A 27,408-nucleotide genomic window follows, 5' to 3' on the forward strand; every position below is an offset into this window, starting at 1 on the left:
TGCGAGGGTTATTCGGAAAGTAAGGAACGATAGATCGCGAAATGGAAACCACAGTGAAAATCAAAACTGTTTTATTTACAATGGTTAGCTACACCTTGCAGCTACTTCTCAGCACAGTCACCGCTCAGACTTAGACATCTGTCGTAGCGTTGTACCAACTTTTCAATTCCCTCGTTATAGACGACAGCCGCCAGTGCTTTCCGACAATTTTCTACTCTGGACTGCAGCTCGTTGTCTGTGTCAAAATACAGGGTAAGTCAAAAGTCCTTGGACACCTTCGTAAGTTGGAAGATTAAAGGGAAAATTGAAATGTGATGATAGTGAAAGGGTACAGTACCACCCGACATTGAAAATAGGTACAACATTCTTCGTTATTCTTGTCAGTACAACATATTTTTTTAAATAATAATTCAATTTCAATTAATACAACGAAGCCGGATACCAGCGTGGGAAAGAATGGCAATTTATTTATTTAATTGATCACATGTGCACTTCCACAAAATAAATCCCTACATCCAGTTTGATGAGATCTGTGAAATGAATGAATGTATGGTCGTCTGCTGACCGCAGAAAGTGAATGTGAATATATGATCATCTCTGAGACGATCTTTTGGTCACCTTTGGTGGAACCAAAGAGATGAAATTTACTGGAGCTTTGAGCGCCTGAAATGTGGCTGACCAATGGGTAGCATGGTCTTCCCCCACCTCGACAGAGGTGCGAGATGACCTGAAGATCGGTCATGTTTCAGCACTCTGCCGCTGGATCTTGTGCTGTTAAGACCTGTCTTAGTTGTGCTCCGTAGAGACAAAAGAGTGGAGACGTAATATGCATGTGAAATACTTAAGAGTAGTTTATAATAATAATTTCTCTATTTCAGGAACTTTGGTGGGGAGAATTACTTGTCAGGCAGGTAATATTAAGGGGATCGTAGTAATCTTCGGAATTGACCAATGTCACAATGAAACCACGTGTAGCAATAAGTTGAAATACTTCCGAGTGCTTAAGTTAAGCTGAATTACTGGCGTGTGTACTATAAGTTGGAAATATTTAAGAAATGGCGTGTGCAGGACTTGAAATTAGAGACGAGTACTTCCACGTGGTGAGTACTGTGTGGGTCTCAATCTGTGTATGAGACAAAGGATAAAGAGAAGTACTCGTCCATGGTATCAGTTGAGGACTCGCGTGTGTGATGAATATGTTCTTAATATTACTTTGCGTGTTATGTTCCCATGTGACGCTTGGTTCAAACTATAATACTCTGAGAGTGAAGCAAGATGAGTCAGCCGTCTATCCAGCAACGCCACTTGGCTTGCATTGCACAGGAAGACGCGCATATATCCTCCAGAGTTCATAGTAGGAAATAAAAGTTACGAAGTGGGGCAGTCTCGTTTGAAACTGGGATGAGTACTAATTGAAGTGGGAAAGCTGAAAGTGATGTAATTATAACGTTGTGACTATTCCTTTTGTTGTATTACATGTTGCCAGTGTGGTGTATTTCATGTAATTTAAGTATGTGTGGTTTGCATGGGAGAGTAGCAAGATAGGTTCAGAGGCGGTGGGTTATGCATGTTCCTTTTTGTACCGCTCGGTCTGGAGGAAATTTTCGTTATGATGGGTGTGAGAGTCGAAGTGTGAGATATAGAGAAAAATCCACCATCCTATCCAGAAAGTGCACTGTAGCGTTAAATAATTACGAGACCATAAGATAGAGAATCACCAATATAAAGCCATGCCCACTGGGCGGAATTTCTCATGTGTTGTTGTTGTAGGTTATAGAATTTGTGTGTTTAGGTTATAGAATTTATCGGAATAAATAAGATAGTGAAAAGAAAAAGATTGGTGGCCTTTTCCTTCGAATAGTATGTTGTCACGATACCCAGAATTTATAATGTGTGCGCCATTCATATTCAGCGCGATGGCCATATGTTGATCAAAGTCGTTAAATAAGAAAGAAAATGTGGTACTGTCAGTGCGCAGTGAACAGTCAGAGTTGAGTAAATTACTAATAGTCAGATTTGCGTTTCCGCACCCGTTGCGTAATATTCAAACAGGAGAATAACTTGTAACTTAATTGTGAGTACTAGAGTTCATGTTACTCGATAAATAAGAATGAATCCACTCGCTTGGCAGACCACTCATCTTGCAGGCCTGACTGATTGATGCCACAGTATGAGCAAGGCATGTGGGTGCCTCTCAATAGTAACATAGGCTTGACATAGGCCGCAACTTTTGGGGTGAATGTCATTCATGGCCGCCATCATGAAATCCGCCATTTTGGTTTGAAGTCTTTTTTTTTTTTAAGTGGGAAGGGGTGTGTGTGACACATCAAATAACACTCGCATGCGCTCTGGAATTGAGTGGTGTAATTTGTTTTTGCCTATCTTGAACAGTTTAGAAGTTATTACTGTTCAAAGTTACCTTGACACCGACTCATGTCTCTCTTTGGTCCAGGTGATCTAAAATGGATCTAACACGTCAACAACTTTGAACATTAACAACCTCTAAACTGTACAAGATAGACAAAAACAAATTACACCTCTAAATTACAGAGCTCAAGCGAGTGTTATTTGATGCGTCATACTCCCCCCATTCCCATTAAAGAAAAAGACTTGAATCCAAAATTGCGGATATCAAGATGGCGGCCATGAATGAAATTCACTCCAAAAGTTGCGGCCCACATCAAATCTATGTTCCCATCATCACATTTCAATTTTCCCTTTAATCTTCCAACTTATGGAGGTGTCCAAGGACTTTTGACTCGCCCTGTATTATCTTCATAGCCAGCGGTTCATTTCAGCAAAGATGAACTTCAGGGGTAGCCAATTACGGGCTGTATTGTGGGTGATCAAACACCTCCCATCGAAAACGCTGCAGGAACATCTTCATTGCCCCTGCAGAATGCGGCCAAGAATGGTCATGTAGAACGAGCCGCATGACAGTTACGTTATGTGAATTGCATAGCTTCAGGCGAAATCTTTCGCCAGGCCCTCATACTTGGAAGGAGACGCTAATTTCTAGCCATCTTTACGTTCTCACTGTGAGCTCTGAACTGAAAAGAGCGACATGATGCGATCGATGGGCGTACTAGACACAGCGCCCAACGCATCTGTGCAAAGCTTCATAGGTATTTCACTGTATTTTCAATTTCGCGACCGATCGTTCCTTACTTTCCGAATAACCCTCGTATTTGCTTGTGTTTAATTTCTCTACCATACCTATTTTATTTGCAAACATGCTCACTGCAACAGCAGCATACCCAAACTATTCACATGGTCAAGGTACTAAGCCACTGTAATATTCATTACAGGTCGCATAAAGCATACACTTAAAGTATTATGTCAAGAAGCGACGAGTATAATTTCCTGAGGATATACACGGACCAGACCACATGTGACCTCATGTTAAAACCTTGAATGACCACCTTCTGCAGTGCGGACCACTGCGAGGCGTGCAGGAAGAGTGTCGGTGACTTTCTGAAAGGTGCCGACTGGCATGTGGAGCCATGCCGACTCCAGTGCAATGACCAGATGCCCTGGGTTTCTCATCTAATGCGTACATCCCGATCGAAGTGGTCCACAGATTCTCGAATGAGCTCGAATCCAGGGACTAGGAGCTACGATAAACTCAATCTGGTGCTCTTCGAAGAACGCCTGTACACTGTGAGGTGACTGACACATTGAATTTTCCTGCTGGGAGTTACCGTCATGTCGAGGAGAAAGAAACTGATTGTAGGGATGCACATGGTATCCAGGGATGGATGCATACTTCCGCTGATCCGTTGTGCCTTTTGGAATGAAGATATCGCCCAGAAAATTCCACAAAAACATTCCCCATACCAGTGCGCTCCCTCCTCTGACCTGGACACTTCCGACTATTGTCGCAGGGCTGTACACTCCAATGGCAATGTGTCCGATGGAGCATAAAACGTGATTCATCTGAAAAGGACACCTGTTGACACTCAGTTGACGTTCACTTGCGGTACTCATGTGCAAATGCCAGCCTTCATCGACGATGAACAGTAGTTAGCATCGGCTCATGAACAAGCCGCCTGCTGCAGAAGCCCATACATTGAAAACTTCGCCGAACGGCCATTGAAGAGGCACTGTTTGAAGCCCCTTGTTTCATCTGTGTGGCCAGTTGCTCTGTAGTTGCACATCTGTTCATCCGTACACATCTCCGCTGCCCTCGTTCACACGTCATTATAGCCCATATTGCACCACAGTTGCCTCGGTGGGAGTTTTGGATCGCCATTTAGCCATGCACGGTGTACTTTAACCATGGTGGCACACCAACAGCTTACAGACGTAACGGTTTCGGAAATGTTTCCACCCTTCGCCCGGAAACTGATGATTATGCCTTTTTGGACATCAGGTAAATCTTTCTGTTTACGCATTACGACAGCGACTTCACTGTTTTCCGCGTCCCGCCCGATATGCTTTATGTACCCTCCACTGCTAGTGCTGCCACCTTTTGCCTCAGAGTGGTTATTGCGCCGCATTGACGTTGAGCATGGGTGGTGGTCACAGTAACGTAACTGGACCACGTAAATTCCTCTAGAAAGAATCAGAAGAACAACAGGGCCCAATGTGGAGCTCACCCCAGTGTTGCCAGTTATCAGGGTACTCCACAGTTTTGGCGCATGGAAACTGGCAACGCCGCATAGCATTCTGCGCACTTCTCAGTGCAGAATGCGTCTCACACCCGCCTCCTCACTTGCGTTCCACTATAAGGCTCACATTTCTAATCATATGACTCGAGTTGCCATCATTGCACCACTTGAGATCTGACTGAGATAGGACAAGATATTTATGGAGCTTTTTCAAGACAGCACTTCATTAAGGGTAACTGCGTCATCTGCAGAAAGTCTGAAGTTACTGTTGATGTTGTTTGCAAGGTAATTAATATACGGCATCAACAGCAAGATGGTTCAAATGGCTCTGAGCACTATGGGACTCAACAGCTGAGGTCATCAGTCCCCTATAACTTAGAACTACTTAAACCTAACTAACCTAAGGACGTCAAACACATCCACGCCCGAGGCAGGATTCGAACCTGCGACCGTAGCGGTCGCGCGGTTCCAGACTGAAGCGCCTAGAACCGCTCGGCCACTCCGGCCGGCTGAACAGCAAGAGTTCCATCATATTTCCCTGGGGTATACCTGAAGATTTCTACATCTGAAGCTGATTCTCCATCCAAGATATATGCTAAGCTCTCCCCACCAATAAATCCTCCATCCAGTCAAAAATTTCGCACAATACCTCGAACGATGTTATTTTCAATAGCATGCGTAGGTTTGGTACTGAGTCAACTGCTTTTGGAGACGAAGCAGTACTGCATCTAACAGACGGTCTTGATTCCTTGACTTTCCGGATGCCATGTGACAAAAGTATGAGTCGGCTTGCACATGATCCTTGCTTTTGGTATCCTTGCTTTTGGTATCCTTGCTTTTGGTATCCTTGCTTTTGGTATCCTTGCTTTTGGTATCCTTGCTTTTGGTATCCTTGCTTTTGGTATCCTTGCTTTTGGTATCCTTGCTTTTGGTATCCTTGCTGCTTGATATGGAGGACGGTATTCTCTTTGAGATACCTAATAACAAAACTCTAAATACTAAATACTAAAACAGTCTCTGATCGCAAATATTTGTTTATTCAGTTCTCGGTTTCAATCATTATGGTCATCTTCAGAGTGATTTAAAAAGATGAAATGTGCGTATTTATGAAAAAATGTACGTAATAGTAGGCTATCAACTATTACAAGCAGTATCGTAGCATGCCAAGTCTAGAAGGTTAGCAGTCGTAGACATCTTGAGGCAGTTAACAGAGTAAGCAAATAAAATACAGAGTGAACAGTAATAAAACCGACAAAGTGCAGGGACGGATTCCTGGCTGGAGATGGAAGAAAGAAGGTCCTATGAAAACGTACCGGAAATGGACGGTGTTCGTGTAACGACAACAAATCGTCCTGGGAGAGAATACTTCGTGCAGAGCGAAATCCTCTTTGACAATCCTTGCATTCGTTGCAGGTGATATGGGACAGTAGCGGTTGTCATGTTGGATACATATAATCGTACATTGGCTTGCACAATGTTGACAGCCACTTACCTGGAGGTTGTACAAGGGTTCGCCTTAGTATGCTGTACAACCCGACCCTCCAAATCTAGTGCACGCAGAGTTCGACAACGCCCTGCAACTTCGTCTGTCTCAAGTGACCCATTGTCTCACAGACTCCCAGGAAGGGCTTGACATGTAGTGTGATGTGGTTGGTGTCTGTGAGGATACTTGTTTCTGTGTAAATGTGTTGCCTCTCGACGTTTTCATGTGGTTGGCCATAAACAAACACCATTTCGACTTGTTCCCGACGCGAATACCGGACCAATATGCTGTTTACAGTACGCTGCGACACTCACAGCCTGCAACACAAGCCGGCCGGAGTGGCCGAGCGGTACTAGGCGCTCCAGTCTGGAACCGCGCGACCGCTACGGTCGCAGGTTCGAATCCTGCTTCGGGCATGGATGTGTGTGATGTCCTTAGGTTAGTTAGGTTTAAGTAGTTCTAAATTCTAGGGGACTGATGACCTCAGAAGTTAGGTCCCATAGTGCTTAGAGCCATTTTGAACCTGCAACACACAAGGAACACACAGCACGTGGTCTGAGAAACTTTCACTCGTCAGCGCCATCTACCGTGGCAACGATGCATTTCTGGACACATGTTCATAGGAACTTTTTACTCCGTTTCCCGTCAGGAATCCGCCCTGCAGGTTTTCGGTTGAATTATGTTCACCCTGTATAATGAGAAACAGGCGTTGGCTGCATATTCATCTTGTTCGTTTAGAAGTTTTAAAGGGCGGCGCTTCCTATTCCTCCATTTCTTCCAAAAGATTCAATAGACGTTCGTTAGGCGGAGTGCGTTGAAGCTGCATATTGTAGTCTACGTTAATTACGTAATGCTTGTCCATAGCAGGGTCCTGTCCAAATGTAGTTCTGTTTTGTGGATGTGCGTGCTCCTTGGAACTAATGTTATAATTCCCGCCCGCCTGTCCAAGATAAAGATCCTCGCGATCACTGCATTGTATCCTTAGAGACGGAGCGGTTCTAGGCGCTTCAGTCTGGAACCGCGCTGCTGCTACGGTCACAGGTTCGAATCCTGCCTCGGGCATGGATGTGTGTGATGACCTTAGGTTAGTTAGGTTTAAGTAGCTCTAAGTTCTAGGGGACTGATGACCTCAGATATTGAGTCCCATAGTGCTTAGAGCCATTTGAACGATTTTTTTATCCTATAGACGTCAAAATTCCAAAATTTATTATGTTTGTCGCCTATCTTACCTACTTTTAGTGTGTTATTTATCTGATTATCTGAAAACCGCACGTGTCATATCATCCGGACAAATATCTTCTTACTACTTACTATTTACTGTTACCTGTGGTCCTGAACGTTTGTATTGATCTTTTTTCTTTATTTTGTTGTATGGTTATATGGACTTGTGGCATATTAGAACTTTCTCGTAGATGGCTTCTTGGAATGCTCGCCGTGCGCCCGACTTTTTATCTTTTGACATGCTAGTGTTGTTTAACTTCATTGTACTACATATTTCACATGCTTATTTGCCGTTATCTTTTATAATTTAAACTTATATTTCTCTTTGTGCTCATGTTAAAACCTAGCTATTTCTTAAAGTGCATTTTAATGTATCCGATTTAGTTTTATGCAGAATGCTTGAGATCACGTTTCTGACCTTGCATCACAACGTTACAAACTCGATTCGACTGCGCAAATCATCTGCGGTAGTAGGAGCTTCATGGTAGACTGCATCTTTCATTGCTCCCCCAACAGAAATAAATAAAGAGGAGTCAAACTGAGAGACATGGGCAGCCTTTGTACTGCTGCATTGCGTCCTACCCAAGGGTCAGCAAACTTTTCATCCAGTATTTGTGTTTCAACATTTGAAGAGTGAGGTGGTCAGCCATCGTGTTCCACCACATACACTGTCACTCAACCAGTGGTACTACTTCTAGAAAAGACAGAATGTTTGTAGCCAAGTGTGCATACGTAGATCCATTTACCATCCCTGGGATGAGGTAAGTCCCGCAATGGAATTTCGCATGATGCCGCACCACAGGTTTGCGCTTCACGGTCGTTGCTGTTGTGCCTGGCAAAGCCAGCGTGCATTTTCAGTTGCCCAGTACTACATGTTACATAAATTTACATCACCGTGGTTCGTAAACGTTGCTTCTTCGGTAAAGACAAAAGTTGGAAAAACGTAGTGTCGTCTTCCAAACGATGCAGATCAACCCGACAAAATGCTATACGATTTTCGAAATCTCATCCTCAAAGTGGTAGCTGATTTAGTGATAGATGTTAAAGGCGGAAATTATGTCGATGCAAGAAGCGAATGACAATCCTCTGCGTGATCCTTGACAATGTGTCTCGCGCCACCATTCGCTGTATAAAAGGAGCGTTTTTGTACATGTCTGCATGCGAGGAATATTAAAGCAGAAAACACCTGCCGATAGACAACAAGTTTCCTCTTTTCTGCAGTGCAGACAGGTGAACAGTCAAAAGGCTGGATACAATGGCGTACTCTGGCATGAGCGTGTTTACAACATGTTTACGGCCGACTTGGCTTTCAGTTTCAATGTATTTCCTGGATTATTTTGGGAAGAGTTTCAGCCTCAACAGTAGCAAGCATTATATGATTGTGCTTGTCTTTTCGAGCGCTTTCGGGTGTCGTTAAAAAGGTATATCATTCTATTTTTAAAACATTGTGGTTGCTTCAGTATGTCGATCGATACAAGAGTTAAGACTTTGACATTTTTTCACATGCCGAAGTACGTGACCCCTAGCGTTTTTGGTCGAAAACCTCGTTTCGTATCTGGAGATGTTCATCGAAATAAAACTGTTGATAGGCCATAAGGGTTTGCATATTTCGGCGGTTTTTACGCCATTAAAATCCTGCTCTACTCGTCAGTGTGTCGATAGTCATTTTTCCGTCACTCAGTGCACAAATAGAGTAGAAACAAAAATCGATAACAATGGAACGATGTACGCTACGCCGTGCACTAATACAGTAGCTTGTGGAGTGTGTACGTAGGCGTGCACACTTCAGTCAAATTGTGGCCTCTAAAAATATTTGATGAAAACTTGTAAATAACAGATGCGGTTCAAAACCTACTATCGTGTGAACCACCGTACAAGTAATTTGCTTCGCTAAGGCTGAATACACCAGGCTAGTGTAGACCAGTCAATCCCTGCGAAGAAAGTCAACGTAAGCATTAATGAAACATGTCGAACAACAACAAAGTGTATGAAACCCACGCCGCTACAAAAACTTTACCGAACTGCTGGTCTTTGGGTCCCAGCTCCCGAGGAACGACTCCCGAATTCGCAGAGAGGCTCAGAGAAGCCATCGATGGTCGACATCCTCTCCTTGGTATTGAGTGCGAGCATGGACGGCTGAGATCCCGTAGGTTTCCGAACACGGCCATTGAAGACCCACCATCTGACCATCCACAGCACAGGCAGTGCGTAGTGGCTGCACAACAACATGGAAAAGATGAAGGACCCTGAACCGCATAAGAACAGGGTCGCCCCTGTGAAAACAAATTTGAACAAGTGGGGTCATGGTCATGTATATGACGACAAATGAGACTATGGTTTTGGGCGAGATAGTGGTACCCTTGCCCTGTTCTTACTATCACTACAGATGAAAAGTCGACGACTTGTGGCTGAACGAGAAAGGAGGTCTAGAAGTGGCCCAATACAGGGCTGAAGAACTATGGTTTGTTTTCCGGACATAGTTGGTGGGTTGGTTTTGGAGAGGGGACCAAACAGCAAGGTCATAGGTCCCATCGGATTAGGAAAGGATGGGGAAGGAAATCGGCCTTGCCTTTCGAGGGAACCATTCCGGCATTTGCCTGTCTGAAGCGATTTAGGGAAATCACGGGAAACCTAAATCAGGATGGCCGGACCGGGTTAGAACCTCGCCGGACACGAAAAAGTAAAGTAAGACTTTTCAGTGGACTGAAATTTTATTTGACCGCTGCAATGGTTTTTAAGGCTTGACAAACATCAGGCACTGTTAGATGCAACAGCTTATAAGGCTTGCCAAACGTCAAAATATGAGGCTCCTCGTAATGACATTCGGTATGGTCAAGCTGGCTGAGGCATCCTTGACTTTGTCATGCAAGGTTGTTCAAGAATATCAAATTCCATATTCTTGAGCGAGTGTGCCGACAACTTGTAGGCTTGTACAATCTGACTTATGTCGGACGAAATGAAGCAAATCAGTCAGAAGTTGGTGGAAGAGTTCACTGTCCTAAATTCAAACCAGTTTCAAGGACGTAGCTGCAGGGGGTTCCAGGGGTCCATCCCCCATTCTCTCTCCACCCTCCCCCCCCCCCCCCGCCTTCCCCATCACCTAAACGAAATAACACACGACCTAGTTACCGCATAGGAAAAAAAAAGGTATTTTGGTTTTCAATCATGGGACGAAAACGGGATACGCCCTATCGATAGTCAACGAGGCCAATAGCACTGTCAGCTATCGCCCGTGCATACTTTAGCCTGACCAAATACTGTGCATTTTTGGCCTAACTTGAGCTCAGTTTTTGTTCTGTTAATCAGTTCAGTTCAGTTCTTACCTGCAGTTGAATTTAACTTGTGTATTGCCGTTTATTGGTTTTGTGCTGAGTGCTGTTGTGATAATTTCTAGTTGTGGGTAAGTTTGTAACAAGAAAGAAGACGAAAATCGATTGAAATTTGTTCGCTAGCGTTATGACAATTTAAAAATAGGTACGCACTACTACACTTGTCTAATTGCCTATGTATAGCAGTTAAATATTAGCACAGGAGTCGTTATTTGGAGACTGGTAGAATTTTGGGGTTGCAATATTTAAGTGCTTCACAAGACACTGAAGCGGTAAACATCATAAAAAGTAACATTAAATTACAATCAGTTCATAAAAATTTACTTGTATTCGCCTGTGTCTACCAAATATCGCGTTTATCAACAAAAATAACGCCCAATCGATGACGGTTGCATCTGTTCAAAAATTTGCACAAAATTCTATCATTAGTAGCCCAAATGGCAAAATATCGCTCAATCTGATCACTCAGGCGATACTCAGTTATGGAAACCAGTTCCGATACGGAACGACGTGGACGGGTTTGCGGAGAGCAGAAGTAGTAAGTGATGAGAGCACTTTAAACAGTTCGTTCGTTCGTTCCTAAAAGATTTTTTCAGTGTGCTGCTTGAATTCTTTCGAGTCGAGTGCGCCCTATATTCCCCCCCCCCCCTCCACACCCACCCATTTTGTCCAGAATCTATTTACGTTCTTGTAATATAATAATAACTGAAGCTTTTCCAGACGTTCTGCGATTGTCGTCAAGCTGTAATGTTTTTAAGTTGTAGAAACAATGATATAAAAATATTTTTAGTTGCTGTTGTAGCAGTATTAATCTTGAAGTTAGCGAATAGTTGTTTATTTCTCGGGCAGACAGTATTCAATGTTTATGTTTGTTTGCATAATATTTCGACAATATGCGTAGTTCAGCGATATTTACGTTGGGAGGGGTCTAGCGACCGTCATTTTCTACTACAGCTTATGTATCTATGCATAAGGATGGCGATGTGTCATGTGAAGTTCTACTACAAGAACGACATTCTACTGCAAAATTTCTTATTCGTAATATCCTAGGGAAAGTGAGTCCAGCCGTCACAACTCTAATATATTTGTAACTAAACGCCATATAAACGACATTGTATTCCGTATATCGTAGACGTGTCTGTTAGCATCAAAGACTGTATAACCATATCATCATGGATAAATACAACTCATTATGAGGTGGCATACATTAGAAGTCAAGTTGAAATCAATGCGTCAGTCAATGTTACGATCCCACCACTGGAGCATATAGTAATTGTGTATTCCGCTTCTAAATAAATTTGATAGCTACAGTTTCAAGTTGGCTGTTGAAATAGTATTTTTAAAAAGTTCTTGATTACTTGCGGAAACTGAAGAATTTTAATGAAATGAAAGATAATATCTCAGAATGAATTGAGGAACTTGTGACACTTTGATGTGCTGAAGGTATTCTGACTTGGTTGCAGATAACTTGTAAATTTAAGTAAAAGACTGCGCTAGGAGAAAGACTGTTATTGTGAGGAAGTTTGAAACTGTTGACCTTTATTAAGTTATTAATCCCATAGTTAAGGTTCTTCTGCACTGCGACAGCGAACCTTTTACCAGATGACTGAGCTGCGTATTGTTAGCTAAGAGCCAATACATTTATTAGAATTTTAACTCATATAGCAATAAAGTGAAGTATTAATATTTCTAAATAAATACACTGCTGGCCATTAAAATTGCTATACCAAGAAGAAATGCAGATGTTAAACGGGTATTCATTGGACAAATATACTAGAACTGACATGTGATTATATAGGCACTCAGTTTGGGTGCATAGATCCTGAGAAATCAGTACCCAGAAGAACCACCACTGGCCGAAATAACGGCCTTGATACGCCTGGGCATTGAGTCAAACATAGCTTGGATGGCGTGTACAGGTACAGCTGCCCATGCAGCTTCAACACGATACCACAGTTCATCAAGAGTAGTGACTGGCGTATTGTGACGAGCCAGTTGCTCAGCCACCATTGACCAGCCGTTTTCAATTGGTGACAGATCTGGAGAATGTGCTGGCCAGGGGAGCACTCGAACATTTCCTGTATCCAGAAAGGCCCGTACAGGGTAGGGTTTCGCAGTGATCGAATGAAGGGTAGAGCCACGGGTCGTAATAAATCTGAAATGTGACGTCCACTGTTCAGCGCGAACAAGAAGTGACCGAGACGTGTAACCAATGGCACCCCATACCCTCACGCCGGGTGATACGCCGCTATGGCGATGACGAATACACGCTTCTAATGTGCGTTCATCGCGATGTCGCCAAACACGGATGCGTCCATCATGATGCTGTAAACAGAACCTGGATTCATCCGAAAAAACGACGTTTTGCCATTCGTGCACCCAGGTTCGTCGTTGAGTCCACCATCGCAGGCGCTCCTGTCTGTCATGCAGCGTTAAGGGTAGCCGCAGCCATGGTCTCAGAGCTGATAGCCCATACTGCTGCAAACATCGCCGAACTGTTCGTGCAGATGGTTGTCGTCTTGCAAACGCCCCCATCTGGTGACCCAGGGATCCAGACGTGGCTGCGCGATCCGTTACAGCCATGCGGATAAGATGCCTGTCATCTCGACTGCTAGTGATACGGGGCCGTTGGGGTCCAGCACGGCGTTCCGTATTACCCTCCTGAATCCACCGATTCCATATTCTGCTATCAGTCATTGGATCTCGACCAACGCGAGCAGCAATGTCGCGATACGATATACCGCAATCGCGATAGGCTACAATTCGACCTTTATCAAAGTCGGAAACGTGGTGGTACGCATTTCTCCTCCTTACACGAGGCATCACAACAACGTTTCACCAGGCAACGCCGGTCAACTGCTTTTTGTGTGTGAGAAATCGGTTGGAAACTTTCCTCATGTCAGCACGTTGTAAGTGTCGCCAACGGCGCCAACCTTGTGTGAATGCTCTGAAAAGCTAAACATCTGCATATCACAATATCTTCTTCCTGTCGGTTAAATTTCGCGTCTGTAGCACGTCATCTTCGTGGTGTAGCAATTGTAATGGGCAGTAGTGTAAATACAGTACTTAATTTTGGATTTGGTTATTTCTCATGTATGTAGATGCTGTTGAGACTGTTGTTACGTATTTTCAAAGAAAAACTTCTCTTGCTTAACTTTATAGACCAAATACTATTTGTATGAAGGCCATCCAAAAGCAAATCATGTACATAAAAATTAAAAAAATAATCGTCGTTTCAGAATAGACGAAAAACGTGAACCTTTTTATGTCCTCTTTAACAAATCGGACCACATTTAGACAAAATCCTGGCTGCGTCCTTGCTGGTCATGCTAACATGTAATCTAAATCGTACAAGTATTTTGGTAAGGCAAAGACGATATTGCGTACGTTATACTTTTAACGAAATTCAAAGATATTTACCTTGACCAGGGAAATGCGTCGATATACACTCCTGGAAATGGAAAAAAGAACACATTGACACCGGTGTGTCAGACCCACCATACTTGCTCCGGACACTGCGAGAGGGCTGTACAAGCAATGATCACACGCACGGCACAGCGGACACACCAGGAACCGCGGTGTTGGCCGTCGAATGGCGCTAGCTGCGCAGCATTTGTGCACCGGCGCCGTCAGTGTCAGCCAGTTTGCCGTGGCATACGGAGCTCCATCGCAGTCTTTAACACTGGTAGCATGCCGCGACAGCGTGGACGTGAACCGTATGTGCAGTTGACGGACTTTGAGCGAGGGCGTATAGTGGGCATGCGGGAGGCCGGGTGGACGTACCGCCGAATTGCTCAACACGTGGGGAGTGAGGTCTCCACAGTACATCGATGTTTTCGCCAGTGGTCGGCGGAAGGTGCACGTGCCCGTCGACCTGGGACCGGACCGCAGCGACGCACGGATGCACGCCAAGACCGTAGGATCCTACGCAGTGCCGTAGGGGACCGCACCGCCACTTCCCAGCAAATTAGGGACACTGTTGCTCCTGGGGTATCGGCGAGGACCATTCGCAACCGTCTCCATGAAGCTGGGCTACGGTCCCGCACACCGTTAGGCCGTCTTCCGCTCACGCCCCAACATCGTGCAGCCCGCCTCCAGTGGTGTCGCGACAGGCGTGAATGGAGGGACGAATGGAGACGTGTCGTCTTCAGCGATGAGAGTCGCTTCTGCCTTGGTGCCAATGATAGTCGTATGCGTGTTTGGCGCTGTGCAGGTGAGCGCCACAATCAGGACTGCATACGACCGAGGCACACAGGGCCAACACCCGGCATCATGGTGTGGGGAGCGATCTCCTACACTGGCCGTACACCATTGGTGATCGTCGAGGGGAAACTGAATAGTGCACGGTACATCCAAACCGTCATCGAACCCATCGTTGTACCATTCCTAGACTGGCAAGGGAACTTGCTGTTCCAACAGGACAATGCACGTCCGCATGTATCCCGTGCCACCCAACGTGCTTTAGAAGGTGTAAGTCAACTACCCTGTCCAGCAAGATCTCCGGATCTGTCCCCCATTGAGCATGTTTGGGACTGGATGAAGCGTCGTCTCACGCGGTCTGCACGTCCAGCACGAACGCTGGTCCAACTGAGGCGCCAGGTGGAAATGGCATGGCAAGCCGTTCCACAGGACTACATCCAGCATCTCTACGATCGTCTCCATGGGAGAATAGCAGCCTGCGTTGCTGCGAAAGGTGGATACACACTGTACTAGTGCCGACATTGTGCATGCTCTGTTGCCTGTGTCTATGTGCCTGTGGTTCTGTCAGTGTGATCATGTGATGTATCTGACCTCAGGAATGTGTCTATAAAGTTTCCCCTTCCTGGGACAATGAATTCACGGTGTTCTTATTTCAATTTCCAGGAGTGTAGAAAATATCTTCCACAATCAACTACAGTGAGAAATGATTACACGAGTGTTGAGGAGGCGACTTCACATGGTAAGTTAAACACGTCGGTCAACGTTAAGAACATTGTGCAGTAAGAGTGGCGCATTGCCAGAAGTGTGTACATGTTCCCGGTTTCCTGCAGACTCAGGTCTGCTGCGGTACGGGTAACAAGAGCATCACACAGGATGACCGAAAAGGCGCAACAACTGGAATCTCACTCCAAAGTTGAAGCATGCAAGACAGTGCGATTCTTGTGCACAGAACGTCTAAATTGCAGCCAGAGTAACCGCGAAGTTAGTGGCGGTTTACGGGTCAAATACAACGTCGAGTCCAGCAGTAATGAAATGGTGCCAACAATTCGACCTGCCGGCCGTTGTGGCTGAGCGGTTCTAGGCGCTTCAGTCTGGAACCGCGCGACCACTACGGTCGCAGGTTACACCTTAGGTCAGTTAGGTTTAAGTTCTAGAGGGCTGATGACCTCAGATGTTAAGTCTCATAGTGCTCAGAGCCATTTGAACCATTTTGATGCTGACTCGGAAGGAAGGCCACCGACATCGACCACAGACAACTATGTCCAGGCAGTCGAGGAACCGATCTACAGCAGCCGCAGAGGAAACATTGTTTCCAATGATGAGGACGTTCTCGAGTGGCTCCGTGATTGAGGTGCAGGTTTGTACCGTCGAGGAACTGAACGATTGGTGAAACCGTTCTACCGTTGTTTAGGCGATAGGTAATAATAAATATCGAAAAATGGAGTAAAGTATCTGTGTCACTCTGAAGCGTAGTGCATCAGTCAGTAAAAGGCAGTTGGTCCGCCATTATAATGGGTAACTTACTTTTTGAATCGTTCGTTTGTGTGGCTGTATTGCCTATAGCTGCTTCATAATTCCTGAGGATATTTTTGTTTTGTCGTTGCAACCTCAATAAAATGCGTGCTTTTTCACCAGAAGATGCCTTTCACTTTATTGAGGTAAGACATGATCAGTGGTCTGTAGTTAAAGATATTTATAATTTGAATTGTTTTTAAGATCGAAAAGCAATTCGTTAACAACATGTTGCTTCTTACTTACGGTGATTTCCGTTTGGTTTCTCGCCTCCATCGGGAAGCGCCGTCTGCTAGCAGATATTTCGAGTTACTGAGGGGCCGATGGGGTAACGTCTCTGCACGATGTTAGGAATCGTCAGGAAGCGCTCGTGGCGCTAAGAAAACATGATTATTCAGTGAATCGTTTATTTTGACACCTTTTACATTGGGTGGTGCACTATTGGCCGTAGTTGCCTCCTGCCCTGGCCACGGACAGACTCTCGGTGTAGGACGCTACACCAGCCCTTGCACCTGCGTCGTTCCCTTTTGCGTCGATACGGATGCTTAGTCCAGACTGGTACAGGATGGGCAGCTGCTACCGGCTGAGGGAGTGTATTAGATCACACTCGGTGCCTGTTCTTCCCTGGACCACCACATCCGCGGTGTGGTGTAGGCGGCAGGCGGTGAAGCAAGTAATGCCGGCCTGGTAGGTCCCGCACCCGGAGTCGCTTAGGCGTACCGGATGGTGGTCCGGTGGAAACCCTGGCCGTCGTCTTCCGTCTCACACTCAGAGAGTACAGTACCTGTCACTGCACTGCTACTGGTTGTTCATCAGCTCTCCCATCAGTGGTGGGTGGTGTGACACAGCGTGAAGTTCGTCAGAGGAGTTCAGGTCTGCGGCAATCCAAAGCTGGCGGGTACTGCGCTGGTCGATCTGAGACAAGACTTGCTAACGGAACGGAAAGTCATCGACACGGACTCCATCGTTCCCATTGATCTGAACCGTTCTCCTCTGCTTGGTGCTGGGGTTGTGGAATTTAAAGAGCTCTCCGTAGTTCTGTGACGTGCGGTTTACTAGTGATGACCGCACGTGGTCTCGTTATTTTGCTACCCTTGCTTTAATTCCCTCTTAGCAGCTAATTAAATTGGTCTATGAGTGTTTTCCCTGGCGTTGTCTATTACTTCTTGCTGCATCCCTCCGCACGAACGAGCGTGCTTGTTGTTTTGCTTAGTCACTGTCCTTTTCTGTTTTCCCACTGCTTGCAGTGGACACTCATTCGGGAGGACGACGGTTCAAGCCCGCATCCGGCCATCCTGACTTAGGTTTCCCCTGATTTTCCTAAATCGCTCCAGGCAAATGCCGGGATGGTTCCTTTGAAAGGGCACGGCCGACTTCCTTCGCTAATCCGATGAGACCGATGGCCTCGTTGTCTGGTCTCCTCCCCCAAAACAATCAACCCACTGCGTGTGTGCCGGCCGCGGTGGTCTAGCGTTTCTAGGCGCTCAGTTCGGAACCGCGCGACTGCTACGGTCGCAGGCTCGAATCCTGCCTCGGGCATGGATGTGTGTGATGTCCTTAGGTTAGTTAGGTTTAAGTAGTTATAAGTTCTAGGGGACTGATGACCACATATGTTAAGTCCCATAGTGCTCAGAGCCATTTGAACCACTGCGTGTGTTCTTCGTTAGACACTGATGCTTGTAGTGTAAGTGTTAGTTGCCCTGCAGAACTATGCATTTTTCATGTTGTACACAGCACACTTTTTCGCACACCACTTTTATTCCTTTTATTTTTATGCATCTAAGTCTGTACTGTGCGTTTTGTTGTTGCCAACATAACAATACCACTAGCTTGAGTTTCAGCTGTACTCTTGTATTTTAGTTAATTGTGTGTGTAATTCTATTTAATTATGTTGTTGTGTATTTATATACTGCGTAACGATAGTGAAGGAGTAGCGATTTTTTTTTTTGGGGGGGGGGGGGGGGGGGAGGAGGGAGAAGCCATGATGGGTGGATGTAGGAAGACGTGAAGAGCAATAAGTAAATAAATTTGGGTGGATGGAGTTGGGGGTTAGGTGGGAGACGGTGAAGGATGGAAAAGGCTCTCTTCTTCATCATGTAATTTCTTCAATTATTTTATATAGTGTCTGGTTTTCAATGTTTATTTGGTCATTGAGCAACTGTTTATGTTAATGCTTGGTGTATGTGGAAATTTTCTCGGAAAGGGTGGAGGTGGCTGTCTTTACTGATTCTTACGGCGATCATATCTTTTGCAATATTGCTGGGTCTATGGTGTTCTTGTTTTAGATGATCCGCAAATGTTGAATGTTTTGTACCGCATTTAAATACTCTGACGTGTTCTTTATATCTTGTGTCGAATGTCTTGCTAGTCATTACTTTTTGAAATCCACACGTATGAAGAGCTGATGTCTGCAAGTCAACACAAATGTGTACTTGAAGTTTTCATAGCACCTTCAGCAGGGAAGAAGTATCATCAGGCCCTGACAGAGTAACTTAACGTGAATACGGGTTCTCGTTTTATTAACCAGTTTTCCCCTAATTTTCACGTTTCGGTTTTTCCTTTTTCTGACTTACACTGGCAAAACCAACCAAAATGATAAATTAATCGTCGACATAGCTGCACATATTAGAAGCATAACCTAACGGTTGTACGAGAACGGTTGGTCCGTGAGGAGGCGAAGGGGATCTGTGTTTACCTGTTGCAAAAACGCTTGATCAAGGAAGCTTCTCAATCTTGTTGTTAAAAGTGTGGCCACATTACACAAACGTACTCTCCTCTGCAATTCTCTCTCTCTCTATCTATCTATCTCTCTATCTCTGTCATACACACTGTGTGTGTGTGTGTGTGTGTGTGTGTGTGTGTGTGTGTGTGTGTGTGTCTGTCTGTCTGTCTGTCTGTCTGTCTGTCGTTATCAAGAAAGCAACCTGAATTTGAGTTAGAGTGTGATGATTAGATGGGTGGAGATGGATGTGCAACAATATTAGTTTGTGATAGTGGGAAGGCTGGAAGAAACGAGGCATAACTCAAAACTCTAGACAATCTTCGTGTATTAATGAGTAATGACGAAACACGCCGATGCTACGACTTTATAACAGCTACCTTATTCTTAGAAACTAGTCAAGTAAGGTAGTATAGTTTGTATGATATTTTAGATATTATTTTGTTTGAAGGATAACTGACATACATATACATGCGTACACTTTCTGTTTACGCATTTTAGTAGTTTTAAACATAGCTGATAACGCGATAAGAAGAAAAAGCCAACAGGTATTTTTAGATCCAGGGAGAATAGCGACGAATGGAGAAGTAGTTTTCAGATTTCGCTACAAATGGCTCTGTGAGCACTTGGTACTAGACAACATCCATTACACGTTCTGGTGTATCGTAATGAGGAAAGTAGTCAACTTTCTGACACTGAGGTCTACGAAGTCTGCTATAGTGTCTAACAAAGAAGTTGCAGGCCCTGGACGTTGGAGAAGATTTGCAGCACAAGATCAACGGTGAAAAGCAGCACAGTGGTCAGCACACAGGACTCGCATTCGGAAGGATGACGGTTTCGAATCCCCTTCCTCCACAGAAGTGCCGGGGTGGTTCGTTTGAAAAATCCAGCCCGATTTCCTTCCCTATCGTTAACCAGTCCGAGTTTGTGCTCCGTCTCTGATGATCTCGGTGTCGACGCGACGTTCAACTCTTGTCTTCCTTCCTTCTTTCCTAACACGCGATTTCCAGTTGGAGCGCTTATCAATGTAAAGACCTTAGAATTTAGATTAATCTGTTACGCTTGCAGATTTTCCCCCACGTCTTATTTCTCGGAGTGTGGCTAAGCCTTGAACACTTCAGAATTCATGTACGAATGGTAATCATAAAGTTTTAATTGTTGTTGTTGTTGTGGTCTTCAGTCCTGAGACTGGTTTGATGCAGCTCTCCATGCTACTCTATCCTGTGCAAGCTCCTTCATCTCCCAGTACCTACTGCAACCTACATCCTTCTGAATCTGCTTAGTGTATTCATCTCTTGGTCTCCCTCTACGATTTTTACCCTCCACGCTGCCCTCCAATGCTAAATTTGTGATCCCTTGATGCCTCAAAACATGCCCTACCAACCGATCCCTTCTTCTAGTCAAGTTGTGCCACAAACTTCTCTTCTCCCCAATGCTATTCAATACGTCCTCATTAGTTACGTGATCTACCCACCTAACCTTCAACATTCTTCTGTAGCACCACATTTCAAAAGCTTCTATTCTCTTCTTGTCCAAACTATTTATTGCCCATGTTTCACTTCCATACATGGCTACACTCCATACAAATACTTTCAGAAACGACTTCCTGACACTTAAATCTATACTCGATGTTAACAAATTTCTCTTCTTCAGAAACGCTTTCCTTGCCATTGCCAGTCTACATTTTATATCCTCTCTACTTCGACCATCATCAGTTATTTTGCTCCCTAAATGGCGAAACTCCTTTACTACTTTAAGTGTCTCATTTCCCAATCTAATCCCCTCAGCGTCACCCGACTTAATTAGACTACATTCCATTATCCTCGTTTTGCTTTTGTTGATGTTCATCTTATACCCTCTTTTCAAGACACTGTCCATTCCGTTCAACTGCTCTTCCAAGTCCTGTGCTGTCTCTGACAGAATTACAATGTCATCGGTGAACCTCAAAGTTTTTATTTCTTCTCCCTGGATTTTAATACCTACTCCGTACTTTTCTTTTGTTTCCTTTACTGCTTGTTCAATATACAGATTGAATAGCATCGGGGAGAGGCTACAACCCTGTCTCACTCCCTTCCCAACCACTGCTTCCCTTTCATGCCCCTCGACTCTTACAACTGCCATCTGATTTCTGTACAAATTGTAAATAGCCTTTCGCTCCCTGTATTTTACCCCTGCCACCTTTAGAATTTGAAAGAGAGTATTCCAGTCAACATTGTCAAAAGCTTTCTCTAAGTCTACAAATGCTAGAAACGTAGGTTTGCCTTTCCTTAAGCTTTCTTCTAAGATAAGTCGTAAGGTCAGTATTGCCTCACGTGTTCCAACATTTCTACGGAATCCAAACTGATCTTCCCCGAGGTCGGCTTCTACCAGCTTCTCCATTCGTCTGTAAATAATTCGCGTTAGTATTTTGCAACTGTGACTTATTAAACTGATAGTTGCGTAATTTTCACATCTGTCAACACCTGCTTTCTTTGGGATTGGGATTATTATATTCTTCTTGAAGTCTGAGGGTATTTCGCTTGTCTCGTACATCTTGCTCACCAGATGGTAGAGTTTTGTCAGGACTGGCTCTCCCAAGGCCGTCAGTAGTTCTAATGGAATGTTGTCTACTCCCTGGGCCTTGTTTCGACTCAGGTCTTTCAGTGCTCTGTCAAACTCTTCACGCAGTATCGTATCTCCCATTTCATCTCCATCTACATCCTCTTCCATTTCCATAACATAGTCCTCAAGTACATTGCCCTTGTATAGACCCTCTATATACTCCTTCCACCTTTCTTCTTTCCCCTCTTTGCTTAGAACTGGGTTTCCATCTGAGCTCTTGATATTCATACAAGTGGCTCTCTTTTCTCCAAAGTTCTCTTTAATTTTCCTGTAGCCAGTATCTATCTTACCCCTAGTGAGATAAGCCTCTACATCCTTACATTTGTCCTCTAGCCATGCCTGCTTACCCATTTTGCACTTCCTGTCGATCTCATTTTTGAGACGTTTGTATTCCTTTTTGCCTGATTCATTTACTGCATTTTTATATTTTCTCCTTTCATCAATTAAATTCAATATTTCTTCTGTTACCCAAGGATTTCTACTAGCCCTCGTCTTTTTACCTACTTGATCCTCTGCTGCCTTCACTACCTCATCCCTCAGAGCTACCCATTCGTCTTCTACTGTATTTCTTTCCCCCATTCCTGTCAATTGTTCCCTGATGGTGTCCCTGAAACTCTGTACAACCTCTGGTTTAGTCAGTTTATCCAGGTTTTAATTATCACTTTGAAATAATATTTAAAAAAAAACAATTTGCGAGCATTAAATTTGGTCATGGTGTCATTCCTCCTCTATATACTTACCTCGTAATTCGAGACATTTTCTCGCTACGACTGGAAAAAGTTGTGGCAGGTGCATGCAGAGATTGGTGTCCCACGAAACTGCCTCGCAGCTGTCAAGAAAAGTATGTGGCACTCCCGATACGTTCAATATATCAAAAGTTGTATGTCAGGGTTGTGTTCTATCTTCCCCAACTGTACAACATATATACGGATGTCATCAGGAACCGGGTTGCTTTTAGCCAGCAGCAAAGATGAATTTGATGAGCTACTAACAAAAGTAAAGAACACTATTCAAGCGTGCGAATAAGACCTCAATCTCAGTAAGTCCAAACACATGATAATTGACGTAGGAGCACACGTTCAGCTCACAGGTCTGTTAAAGGAACTGGAATTCGCGGATTGATTCATCTATCTTGGGTCAACCCTTCGCGAGAAGACGAGATAAGAAGATGGATCATGCTAGGCTGCGAGGCTATGAAGCAGCTCACCAAGATTTGGCAGAACAGAGTGATAACGAACACTGCAAAGGCCTGGCTTCTTGCAACATTTCCGTTTTCCATCTTCTTTTATGCTTGCAAAACATGGACCCTTGAGGCCAGAGGCAAGCAGCTGTGGTGCTGATGGAGAATGATACCCATAAAATGATCTGAAAGAAGAACGAATGCGATCATTATTGAGCAACTCAGCATCTCCAGGAGGCTTTATTCTCATGTCAAACAAAATCCTCGTTTTCTGGCCAAAATGAGAGAAGAGCTGGATAAAACAGAAAATAACTATTGAGGAGAATGCCGAGGGCAAGAGACTGGTGGGAACAGCAGCAAGCAGGTGGATGGAACAAATCAAGCTATGGGAATGAATAGAGAAGCTATTGCAGCATATTTTTCTTTAGTTCTGGATGTCTTAACAGCAAATTCTTTACTGGATAAGACTGGCCGCCTGTACAACATGCACGAAACTGGGTTTCAGATGAATCCTAGGCCAGACAAAGTGATAACAGAAAAAGGTTCTCCTTCTTTGTATCAAGTAACTTCCCGAGGAAAAGGGGAAACCATAACGGTAATCACATGTTGCAATGCTGAAGGCAACTTCATTCCTCCATCGTGCAATTTAAAACGTAAAAGAAAGATGTCTGAATGGGAGGATGGACTTCGAGTGGTTCGATTGTATTTACACTCCTGGAAATTGAAATAAGAACACCGTGAATTCATTGTCCCAGGAAGGGGAAACTTTATTGACACATTCCTGGGGTCAGATACATCACATGATCACACTGACAGAACCACAGGCACATAGACACAGGCAACAGAGCATGCACAATGTCGGCACTAGTACAGTGTACATCCACCTTTCGCAGCAATGCAGGCTGCTATTCTCCCATGGAGACGATCGTAGAGATGCTGGATGTAGTCCTGTGGAACGGCTTGCCATGCCATTTCCACCTGGCGCCTCAGTTGGACCAGCGTTCGTGCTGGACGTGCAGACCGCGTGAGACGACGCTTCATCCAGTCCCAAACATGCTCAGTGGGGGACAGATCCGGAGATCTTGCTGGCCAGGGTAGTTGACTTACACCTTCTAGAGCACGTTGGGTGGCACGGGATACATGCGGACGTGCATTGTCCTGTTGGAACAGCAAGTTCCCTTGCCGGTCTAGGAATGGTAGAACGATGGGTTCGATGACGGTTTGGATGTACCGTGCACTATTCAGTGTCCCCTCGACGATCACCAGTGGTGTACGGCCAGTGTAGGAGATCGCTCCCCACACCATGATGCCGGGTGTTGGCCCTGTGTGCCTCGGTCGTATGCAGTCCTGATTGTGGCGCTCACCTGCACGGCGCCAAACACGCATACGACCATCATTGGCACCAAGGCAGAAGCGACTCTCATCGCTGAAGACGACACGTCTCCATTCGTCCCTCCATTCACGCCTGTCGCGACACCACTGGAGGCGGGCTGCACGATGTTGGGGCGTGAGCGGAAGACGGCCTAACGGTGTGCGGGACCGTAGCCCAGCTTCATGGAGACGGTTGCGAATGGTCCTCGCCGATACCCCAGGAGCAACAGTGTCCCTAATTTGCTGGGAAGTGGCGGTGCGGTCCCCTACGGCACTGCGTAGGATCCTACGGTCTTGGCGTGCATCCGTGCGTCGCTGCGGTCCGGTCCCAGGTCGACGGGCACGTGCACCTTCCGCCGACCACTGGCGACAACATCGATGTACTGTGGAGACCTCACGCCCCACGTGTTGAGCAATTGGGCGGTACGTCCACCCGGCCTCCCGCATGCCCACTATACGCCCTCGCTCAAAGTCCGTCAACTGCACATACGGTTCACGTCCACTCTGTCGCGGCATGCTACCAGTGTTAAAGACTGCGATGGAGCTCCGTATGCCACGGCAAACTGGCTGACACTGACGGCAGCGGTGCACAAATGCTGCGCAGCTAGCGCCATTCGACGGCCAACACCGTGGTTCCTGGTGTGTCCGCTGTGCCGTGCGTGTGATCATTGCTTGTACAGCCCTCTCGCAGTGTCCGGAGCAAGTATGGTGGGTCTGACACACCGGTGTCAATGTGTTCTTTTTTCCATTTCCAGGAGTGTATGAATGAGAGATCAGGGTATGTAAACTCTGATATATTCATGAGTTGGATGAAAGACAACTTTATTCGCAGAAAACAACAAGGAAAAGTAGTTCTGCTTCTCGATGAGCACACATATTCTACTGATCCAGCTATGCTTGATATTGCAACGGAAAATGATGTGATCATGATTTGTTTTCCTCCGCATTCAGCACGCTACCTTCAACCTCTTAACAGGTGTGTTTTCAAATCACTGAAACAAGCTTTTTACAGGACAATGCGAAACTGGACATTGTGTCATCCTGAACGTAAAGTTTCAAGAGCAAAGTTCCCAGTCTTCCTCATTGAAGCCTGGAAGAAAGCTGCAGTTCCATCCAATGCTCAATCTGGATTTGAAGCTTCTGGCTTGTACCCATACAACCAGGAAAGAAATCCGTGGAAGGCATTTCAAATTTCTGATCTGGTTGCTACTGGTGTGGCAGACAAGAATGAAGGATATAACACCGACTGTAGAGGATGTGCTCAGGTTGTTCTCCCACAGAAAGGCAATAGAAGGCTTGAAGCACATGTTGATGACTGATGACCTCAGAAGTTAAGTCCCATAGTGCTCAGAGCCACATGTTGATAATGAGCCGATGCCAGGAACATCGTTCGAAGAAATTACTCCTATGCCTATCTGGGATCCGCTGCCATGTAAGTGAAGAAAGAAAACCGCTGAAGTTCTCACAGAAGGGAGTCGAAAAGAAGCAGCAAGAGCTAGGGCACAGCGAGTTAAAAGCAGAAAATCAACTCCAGTTCGGTCTAAGTTTAGCAAACCAAGTAACTCAGCAAATGACAGTGATTATTGTGCTGAGTGTGCCAAGAATTACTATGATAAAAATGGACCACAGGTGGATTGGTGTCAGCGTGTCATTTGCAATAAATGGTTGCATGAAACCTGTGCAGAGAAAGAAAACAAGTGAAATAACTGTGCAAATGAATTCTGATTTCATTTGGATGTTTTCTTGTCATTTGCTTATTCTTAAATATATTTGACTATTTGTTTTGTTTTCTATTCCTTACAAACGTAATAAGTTTGCTTTCTGAATTACTTATGTAGCTATGCTGTATCATAAATGCACAAAACTAGTGCTGAAATCTCCTAGCAATATAACTGTCATCTCACCCTGATGTCTGGGGTGAGATGCCTAAACGACACTGTTCATCAAAAAAATTAAATACGCATATAATTACTAATGGTTTCGTAACGCCAACTGGCCTTTTCATAAAAAATCTCATCAGTGAACAATATTTCAGTGCTGATCCTAAATCTCCAATTCTAACTCGCCTTTTGATCCTCCAAACCTTAAGTTTGGCATCTTCCCCGATCTACTCTAAGAGCTGCAAATGCGTTTTACATCTCAAAATAACTAAACTGTTAGCTAACGTTACGTGTTTTTCCGTCTTTTTTTTTTTTGCTAACACTCCTGTAACACACCTATAGCTTCGTCCTAACCCCACCCTCTGACGTAACCAGAGCTTCGACCGGTAACAGAACGTTTTCAATCACGTGACTAAAGCTTGAATGTATTGATTTTTAACCCTTAATTACTTAAAAATAACAGATATTTCATCAGATTATTAACCGAAAGTGCTATTTGAATTTTATAACCATTCTGAATAACAATAATCCACACGTTAATTTTAACATGGGACAGTAGCTTATTGCTTGTAGACACGTTCCAACAGTCCGCCACGAAACACCAACAAAGCAACTTCACATACGGTATGGTCATGGGCACGTACAAACTCCATTGCTCATTTTCGCCACACACTGTCACGTCCTTACATGTACCCATGGTTACGTACAATGGCCACTTGAAACATAACTGTCTCACTGATCGCTACTGCTTTATGCCCACGTGGAGGCAATGTGCGCGCAGTTGAGCACGTGACTCCATCACTACGCCATCTGTAAAAGCTTAACAGTTCATCTTTGCGTGCCCACTGGCGTGACAAATTTATTGTCCGGTGAGGTTATGATGGTGCATCGTTGCAAAACACTTCCACCAACCCAGCACAGACTGCCGCAGCGTAGTCCCCCCTTCAAGTACTGCAACCGAATTATCGTCGCGCTCCACTTTACAAATAAGCTGTGTCATTTGGTCTTGGGTCCTCTAGCATTGGGACTACAGACATATATGTTCTTGTTGTAATCTTCAGTCCAGAGTCTGGTTTGATGCAGCTCCCCATGCTACTCTATCCTCTGCACGCTGCTTCATCCCCGAGTAACTACTGCAACCTACATCCTTCTGAATCTGCTTAGTGTATTCACCTCTTGGTCTCCAGCCGCCCGTGGTGGCCGAGCGGTTCTAGGCGCTACAGTCTGGAACTGCGCGACCGCTACGGTCGCAGGTTCGAATCCTGCCTCGGGCATGGATGTGTGTGATGTCCTTAGGTTAGT

General features: G+C 44.9%; 1 protein-coding gene across 1 annotated transcript in view; it reads left to right on the plus strand.

The window, feature by feature from the left end:
* LOC124623082 (feline leukemia virus subgroup C receptor-related protein 2) overlaps positions 1-27,408 on the plus strand; it is a 756,299-nt gene that overhangs the window by 531,578 nt on the left and 197,313 nt on the right. The window lies entirely within an intron of this gene.

This window comes from Schistocerca americana, chromosome 7, assembly GCF_021461395.2.
Source record: "Schistocerca americana isolate TAMUIC-IGC-003095 chromosome 7, iqSchAmer2.1, whole genome shotgun sequence".
Lineage (NCBI taxonomy): Eukaryota > Metazoa > Arthropoda > Insecta > Orthoptera > Acrididae > Schistocerca > Schistocerca americana.